Source organism: Pseudorasbora parva, chromosome 11, assembly GCF_024679245.1.
Source record: "Pseudorasbora parva isolate DD20220531a chromosome 11, ASM2467924v1, whole genome shotgun sequence".
In the NCBI taxonomy this organism is placed as follows: domain Eukaryota; kingdom Metazoa; phylum Chordata; class Actinopteri; order Cypriniformes; family Gobionidae; genus Pseudorasbora; species Pseudorasbora parva.
The window spans coordinates 47,464,433-47,473,525 of record NC_090182.1 but is presented as its reverse complement, the minus strand read 5'-3'; the positions used below and the strand labels follow the sequence as shown (position 1 = coordinate 47,473,525).

Here is a 9,093-nt window from a genome sequence, read left to right as displayed (position 1 = left end):
TGCACGCGCACTCTGAAAGTCCTGTACAAATCTTCACATAAAGCGCCGCGCCCCGCGCTGACGTCACCGCAGTAGCCCCGCCCCGTTCTGGTGACGTCAGCGCTGCTCGAAAACATGAATTTTAATTTTCATCACAGCTGTTATCAAGTCAGCTTTATTTATATATTGATATAATTCACATGTCAAAGCAGCTGTGTTAATGTGTATTATGTTTTAATTACTTCACGTCCTATAACCATATTTAGAAGATTTTAGCATGCCAAAAAAAAAAAAAAATTTTATGAAATGTCTGAACATTGTTTCACACATCCGCAGTGATTAATGTCAGATCAGGTCCTTTAGCAAACATCATTGATCAACCTGATGCCACAAACACACCTCACTTCCTGCAGTGAGTAACAGGACACACACATTTATTGGGTTGTGTAAACGAGAATGAAATGCTCTCAAGCGCTGTTTTTAGTGCTCCTAACCATAAAGCTGTGAATGATCAACACACACACACACACACACACACACACACACACACACACACACACACACACACACACACACACACACACACACACACACACCTGTGGGTAGGTCACTGAACATCACACTCATATCCGGCACACACTCTGCTTTATGAATCATATCAGATTGAGTTTAGATCTGTTTCTGCGGGTCATGATCTTCGAGTATCTGAAAAAAAAAACATTATTTTTACAATGCCTGCTGTAAAATCTGAATTTGGTCAAATTGCCTTCCATTAAATGCCCTTCAACCTGGAATTTAGGCACTATAACAGAAACAGAAACTATAGGCACTATAATACACTTGATGATTTTGAATGATATATATCACAGACACCTTCAGCTGTACGTGTGATTGTGTGCAGGCTGCGGTTGTGTCTGTTTCTGGTTATATTATTGTGTCATATTTAGTTTGTTGTTGTATTTAACTTTTGTCCTTTAGGTGTTGTATGGTTTATGAGGTGCTGCCTTTCTTGGCCAGGGATCATTGGAAAAAGAGACAATAGTCTCAATATGATTTCCCCTGGTTAATAAAGGAATAATAATAATAATAATAATAATAATAATAATAATAATAATAATAATAATAATAATAATAATAACCTGTGCTTATGACTTTCACTCACAACATTTCTATCAAGTATAAAAGTATTTTTACTTAGAAAGTATGTTTCAAAAAAATGTTTTGGCTTTGTTTGCCTAAAATGAACCATATTATATATAATATATATATATATATCCCGTTTCAGTGTTGATGTTATCTTCGTCAAACTAAATTTTTCACCGCCAAAAACAAGAGAACTAAATAAAACCAGTTTTGAATGACAGAAACTATTTTCGTCAACGAATAAAAATGAGATCCACACTGCAAAAAATGCTCTTCTTCCTCAGTATTTTTGTCTTGTTTCTAGTCCAAACTTCTAAAAATTCTTAAAACAAGAAGTATTTACTAGACAAGCAAAAGTAATTGTCTTGTTTTGGGGAAAAATAACTCAAAATGAAGAGAGTTTTTGCTTAAAATAAGATAAATAATCTGCCAATGGGGTGAGAAAAATAATCTTGTTTTCTGTTTGAATTAAGATTATTTTTCTCACCCCATTGGCAGATTATTTATCTTATTTTAAGCAAAAACTCTCTTCATTTTGAGTTATTTTCCCCAAAACAAGACAATAACCTTTGCTTGTCTAGTAAATGTTTCTTAAAGTAAGATTTTTTATAGAAATTTTGACTTAAAAGAAGACAAAAATACTGAGTAAGAAGAGTGTGGCAAGGGGGGTTACAAAGAGCATTTCTTGTAGTGCAGTCAGAACTGATGTCCGGATTATGTGCTGCTCTACCGCCGGGATATGAGTTGGCATTCAGTCGCTGCTTATTAATATTTTGTATTTCATATCTCATTAAACACACAACATGTGACCATCAGGGCGAAGGAGAAGAGCTCAGCTCAGTCTACGGCCTCTCGTGCTGAATTCAGCTCTTTCACATCTTTTTGCACTTGAGCAGATCAATACACACAAAATATATGTTTTGGAGAGTATTACAAATATTTACACAGCCAGAGGTGGACAAACTACACAACTTCATTACTTTAATAAAAGTACTGCTGGTCTAATATTACTCCATTACAAGTGAAAGATGTAAAAACAGATTTTTACTGGAGTAAAAGTACAGAAGTATTTGTTTTCAAAAGTACTTAAGTATCAAAAGTAAATGTCCTTTTGTATGTCGCCGCATTATTGTATTATAGTTGTATAAATGCACATTATGCCATCATGGTTTAAGCCAGTCAGTGACGCTCCATCTGACACACTAGCAGACGACTAACTTAAACTCATTTAAATACTTGTAGAAAAGTTACAAAGCTGCTGTCACTTTAAGGCCGAATGCACGGATCCAATACACTGATACACATCTGATATTCTCACACTGTTCACCTTCACTGAAGACAGAATCAACTTTGTTTATGTGAATCCTCCACTAAATGAGCATTTGGACATCCGTCTTCTTCCATTTTGCTCTAAACTATAAATCAGTGTTTAATAAATGCTGTGAAATCATTGAACTTCACGAGACTCTACAAGAGTGATTCCTGAAAGGCTTTCTGCAAAAACCCAAACACCTTTTAAAGAAGAAAAAAATCATCACTGACTTTCAAAGCTGCGACAGAAACGACTTTCCACTTCGAGGACCTTGATAGAAATGTAGTGGAGTAAAGAGGACGATATTTGTCTTTCAGATGGAGTGAAGTTAAAGTCAGAAGATTACAGAAAAAATAATACTCCAGTAAAGCACAGAGACTCAAACAGTGAACTTCAGTACAGGACTCGAGTAAATGAGCTGAGGGACTGACCAGATCTGTCTTCAGTGAAGGTGAACAGTGTGAGAATATCAGATGTGTATCAGTGTATTGGATCCGTGCATTCGGCCTTAAAGTGACAGCAGCTTTATAAAGAGTAGGAGATGCAGGGTTAATTATAACACACACATGCCAGGATGACCAAACTTTGTGTATTTATTATTTGCCAGATCAACACTATATAGAGAAAAAATAGCACCAAAATTAAAAAACTCTTTGGACGATATCACTGAACATTTATTTTACCATAGCAAAAGTACATTTCTTACTTAAGTTTATTTTTCATCTCAGTTTTTTTTTGTGTTTATTTAAAACAAGACAAATCTGATTGTAATCTTCTATCTGTTAGTTAAGAGTTGAGATGTTCTTTAACGCTGATCTAACAGCAGAAGACGCGTTTAAATCGTTACAATCAGCCCCTATTCGAACTATGATATTATATTCTATACTTTATGATTTTAAGAAACCATGAGAAAAGGGTAAATAAGGACTGAGAGTCAATGTTCAGAAATTATGATTTATTATTATTCAGTTTTTAACGGTGCTGTATTAGCGATGTGTTTGTTGTCAAACTCAAAAATGTGTGAATTTTTAATGATAAAAAAATGCCAGTACTTTATTTAAAAAAGTTAATGAGTGTATTTTATTGACAAAATATTTTTGTTTGCTTTGGATATTTTTTTTGATTATATCAGATTTAACATTTTAAGCTGTCATTTGCTCGTGTTATAATGAACTCCACGTACGGGGCATGTTGTCACATTTACATTCTTTCGGGGTAAATCAAGAAAAACGTGCACACTGTATTAATGAAACGAAACCACATAACTGAACTAGACATGCGTGCGATTAATGTGGGAAAAATAAATACTCTAAACCCCAAGTGGATTTACAGAAACTGAGACAGTCAGAAAGCTCCTCTACTGAAATGAGTCTTATGCTAGCGGGTCAGATGGAGCATACATATTTTTCCTATTTAAAACTTCTGTAGTTACATCATGAACTAAGACCAACGGAAAATTAAAAGTTGTGATTTTTTTAGACCGATATAGATAGGAACTATTTTCTCATTCCTGCGTAATAATCAGAGAACTTTTCTGCCGTCCCATGGGTTCAGCAGCGCAGTGATATTACAGCGCCTGAAAATAGTCCTCAGAGAGGTTCCAATGCGGAAAAAGTAAATCTGTGATTATTACGCAGGAATGAGAAAATAGTTCCTGGTCATATCGGCCTAAAAAAAACAATCACAACTTTTAATTTTTGTTGGTCTTCGTACACGATGTAACTATAGAAGAGTCAAGTTTTAAAGAGGACAAACATTGAAAGTCTTTGGTCATTTTTTTGAGTGTGATGCTAACGGTCTAATCTGATTCAATGATGTATGCTAAGCTATGCTAATAGCTCAACTGCCAGATACAGAGATCGGCTGAATGGATTCAAAAACGGTAAAACTCAACCGTTTAACTCTAAAGCCTCTTTCACACTGCGATTCCGGCAAATACACGGATAATGTGACCCGGCATTTGTTCCCGGGTCGCTAGATTTGGTCCATTCACACTGCCAGCGAAATACCGTAATATGTGCTCTCTCACACACAACCCGTAACGGTCCCGGGTCGAGTTGACACGTGACATCCGGATGTGACGTATAACGGCGAGCGATCTCCGCTTCAGCGCGGATAGTAAGGAGCTCCGTGGTCTCGACTTGTGTCCAGTTTGCGCTCATTTCTGTTTAATTTTAGTTTCTTTTGTATACGAACACTCTCTGCGTTTAAAACACCGACGAGCTCTTCTGGCACTGCAGGGTTGTGTTATTGAAAAAACAAGCTCTAGGAGTCGCACGATAACTACGCACACGCTGCGGCATTAGTTTCGGCTTTTGTTCACACAGCGCTCGTCCCGGATCAAACCCCGCAATGTTACTAGGTCCCCGACACGGGTTCAGTTCAGTAATCAATCCCGGGACGTGGTTGCTTTCACACAGAAGGCGACCCGGCAATGCTCCGGGAATATTGCGGGTCCGACGTGCAGTGTGAAAGGGGCTGAAATTAAATGAAAGATAAACATGTTTTCATCCATGTCTTAATTACAATTTTTAAACGGGTGTGCTGTTAACTGACCTGCCTATATAGCCTAGATATTAGCCAGACTTATATATAAGTCACCCAGCATGGATTCCAAAACATAACCGAATGGCTGAGGAAGAAGCGATCGCTACTGCTGCTGAATTAGTCGAACACTGTTTTTAAAAATGTAATTATTATAAAACCCAACATTAACCAGCGCTGAAAAAGATGATGCCTGCTCTGTCCAAACGACATCGTTTGATTAACTCGTCGTCAGATATTTCGAACACATTCTCCCTCTCCTGAAAGAGTCACACACGTCTCTGCAGATCGAACTGAATATTTGTTTTGTTCTATTTTTATCTTTTACAAAATAGACGTGTGTATCGGGGTTCATAGATGGGAAGGAAGGAGGCGGGAACCGGCGAACGTTTAACAAACTTTAATTCGAACTAAATAAACAAAATGAAATTAAACCGCGGGCAGCCCCTCACGGACGACTGCCCGCACACACACTCACACACACACACACACACACACACACACACACATAATAAAATGCGGGCAGCCCCTCACGGACGACTGCCCGCACACACACACACACACACACACACACACACACACACACATAATAAAATGCGGGCAGCCCCTCACGGACGACTGCCCGCACACACACACATAATAAAATGCGACTGCCCGCATACACACACACACACATAATAAAATGCGGGCAGCCCCTCACAGACGACTGCCCGCACACACACACACACATAATAAAATGCGGGCAGCCCCTCACGAACGACTGCCCGCACACACACACACACACATAATAAAATGTGGGCAGCCCCTCACGGACGACTGCCCGCACACACACACACACATAATAAAATGTGGGCAGCCCCTCACGGACGACTGCCCGCACACACACACACACATAATAAAATGCGGGCAGCCCCTCACGGACGACTGCCCGCACACACACACACACACATAATAAAATGCGGGCAGCCCCTCACGGACGACTGCCCGCACACACACACACACATAATAAAATGCGGGCAGCCCCTCACGGACGACTGCCCGCACACACACACACACATAATAAAATGTGGGCAGCCCCTCACGGACGACTGCCCGCACACACACACACACATAATAAAATGCGGGCAGCCCCTCACGGACGACTGCCCGCACACACACACACACATAATAAAATGCGGGCAGCCCCTCACGGACGACTGCCCGCACACACACACACACATAATAAAATGCGGGCAGCCCCTCACGGACGACTGCCCGCACACACACACACACATAATAAAATGCGGGCAGCCCCTCACGGACGACTGCCCGCACACACACACACACATAATAAAATGCGGGCAGCCCCTCACGGACGACTGCCCGCACACACACACACACATAATAAAATGCGGGCAGCCCCTCACGGACGACTGCCCGCACACACACACACACATAATAAAATGCGGGCAGCCCCTCACGGACGACTGCCCGCACACACACACACACATAATAAAATGCGGGCAGCCCCTCACGGACGACTGCCCGCACACACACACACACAAAATAAAATGCGGGCAGCCCCTCACGGACGACTGCCCGCACACACACACATAATAAAACTTAAACAAAACTCAAAGTAAAGTCCAGGCCTGGTCCTCTCTCGTCTTCCGCTGCCTTCGCTCCTCCTTTTATGCTCCCGTCACTCGGCCGCGAGACGAGACCGGTGTGTCACGCAGCTGGTACTCATTACCACTCGTCACCGGCCCGCTCTCACGGTCCCTCGCCCCGCTGCTCGCCACAACGTGTATGTATGTTCGACATAGGCGTAATTTGCGGGTGGGACGGGTGGGACATGTCCCCACCACTTTTTGAAACATCTTGCTTCACGGATGAACCTAACTAATACAAACAAAACATCTCTGCTTAACTAGAAGAGCATCATTTTGTTCGTTTGTTAGATAAGAGGCGATCTGGCGCTCGTTGCCGCTGTTATCAGTGCTGCAGATTCCTCTCGCGGCTCATGCAGTCTTCACACACAGACGAAAAATAACTTGGGCAGATTAGAAACGAGAACATCTGACAAGTTTAACAGATTAGACCAGGGATTATAAGCAAAGTGTGCAAATCTATTTGCCTTTATTCACGTGAAAAATCTTGGCACAACGCTATATTGTGTTTAGATGCAATAATTAAATGAGATCTATATCAATAAATTAACAATTTAATTGATTTCTGAACATCTTAATACAATTTTTTGTTTTATAATTTGTATGAGCAATGCTACCCCCCTTAATACGCCATATAGTGCATATCATATGCACGCGAAAAAAGCTCATTTTGACGTATGATCCCCCTCAGTTTTTCGCGTGCATATGATACGCAATTTATGTCCCACCCACTTTTTAAAACAAAGTTACGCCACTGATGTTCGATTACCACATGCTGTTTTAATAGAGTTAAATTAGTTAACTTTGAATGTCATTTGTACACTTCAAAAGTGTTGCAGGTGTTGATTATAATTAATTTACTGTTAGGCCCATAAATAATAGGATAAACAATAGACCTAAATAAAAAAATATAATGTCTGACATTAAAAAAATAGCCAAAACATGCTAAATGGGGAATATCTATATAGCATAAAATAAGTTGTCGTCTCGCAGTTGCTGAATGTCGCACAACAACGTTGCTACAGCGCTGTCCCGTAGGCCTATTACAATTGTCACAATGTAGAAAGGACCCAGAAGGGAACGCAGGTTATATAGTCATTTATTGAACAGGGAAAGGGTAAATAAGGCTGACTGCCAGTTACCAGCCGTAAAGGCGGACGCAGATCAGGAGAAGCAGACTAAAGAGTCCAGATAACGAGCTGGCGGGTAGCCTGGTAACGGGTACGGAGCGCACGCCTCACTCGGCAGACACGGCGGTGCTGAAGAGCAGACTGGGAAGCCGCAGATCCCAGGGGAAAATCCTCTTGAACCACACACACACGGCGAAACAGGACTAGGCGAGCATACGATGACAATGAAAAAACAAACAATAACCCGACAAAGAGGGAAGAAGAGCATGAGAATTATTGCTGCCTTAACGTGCGATCGGAAATTTGATAATTCCCGCTTCTAAAGTCGTGATTACGAGCTATCGGAATTATCGTAAATACGAGTTTCCGAGGTAAAAATTGCACATGAGCGCTCTCTGATCTCGTGTTTACCACGAGAAGTTCGGAAATAATTTAGATACCCAAGTTCCCGAGATGGGCGTGGCATAACTGTTAAAAATGGCGGATGGGAGACTTTCTGCTGTGGCAGGTGCTTTATTAGTTTTTTTTTCAATTTCATTGTCTCTTCTTGTCGTTAAAGTAGTACACATTTACATAAATTAATAATCATTTGAAGCAGGCTTTCCTGTAGCTCAACCAGTAGAGCGTGGCGCTAGCAACGCCAAGGTCATGGGTTCGATTCCCAGGGAAAGCAAGAATTGACAATAATGTAAAATGTGCATTGAATGCAATGCAAGTCGCTTTGGATAAAAGCATCTGCCAAATGCATTAATGTAAATGTGTTGCCATTAGTCTTTAAGCAGCCTTTATTGTCTACATTATGCCTTTATTGTGAATGTGATTATAAAGGATGTGCTTTCGTGTTGTGCTGCTGTGTTTGCCAGTGATTTTATGATTTTCTGTGACCGGGAAATGACTGTAATGGTTATAGTGTTAAAATAACATTTTCCAAATATGCACAAAAGTATGAACCTGGCGTCCACCATTCTTTCTGACAACAAAGCGCCTAAACACAACCAGCTCATAATCACGACTTCTGAAGTGGGAAGTGGGAAACTTCCGATAGCACATGAAGGCAGCATTAATAGCAAGGTGATCAGGACAAAGGAGGAGCAGGTGTGAGATGTGCAGAGCGCGGCCGCTGATTAAGAGAGCGAACAGCTGAGAGAAAGCGTACGGAGAAAAGGAAAGGTGGAGATCCACTCGTCCGTGCAACACTTCTGTCGCGCCGCGCTCCACTTTATTCCTCTGGGTGACGTCAGGCGGCTTTAACGCGCCCGCACAGCATTCTGGGAAGGCAGCGCTGCATTTGAACCGATTTGAACGCAGAAATGACGGGAAGCTTCACAACATCGCT

The 9,093-nt window shown here is 41.2% G+C and overlaps 1 non-coding gene across 1 annotated transcript; it reads left to right on the top strand.

Moving 5' to 3' along the window:
• The first annotated feature begins 8,355 nt into the window (after nt 1–8,355).
• Nucleotides 8,356–8,430, top strand: trnaa-agc (transfer RNA alanine (anticodon AGC)). The gene has a single exon. It is a non-coding gene; the product is annotated as a tRNA-Ala (tRNA).
• The last annotated feature ends 663 nt before the right edge of the window (nt 8,431–9,093 follow it).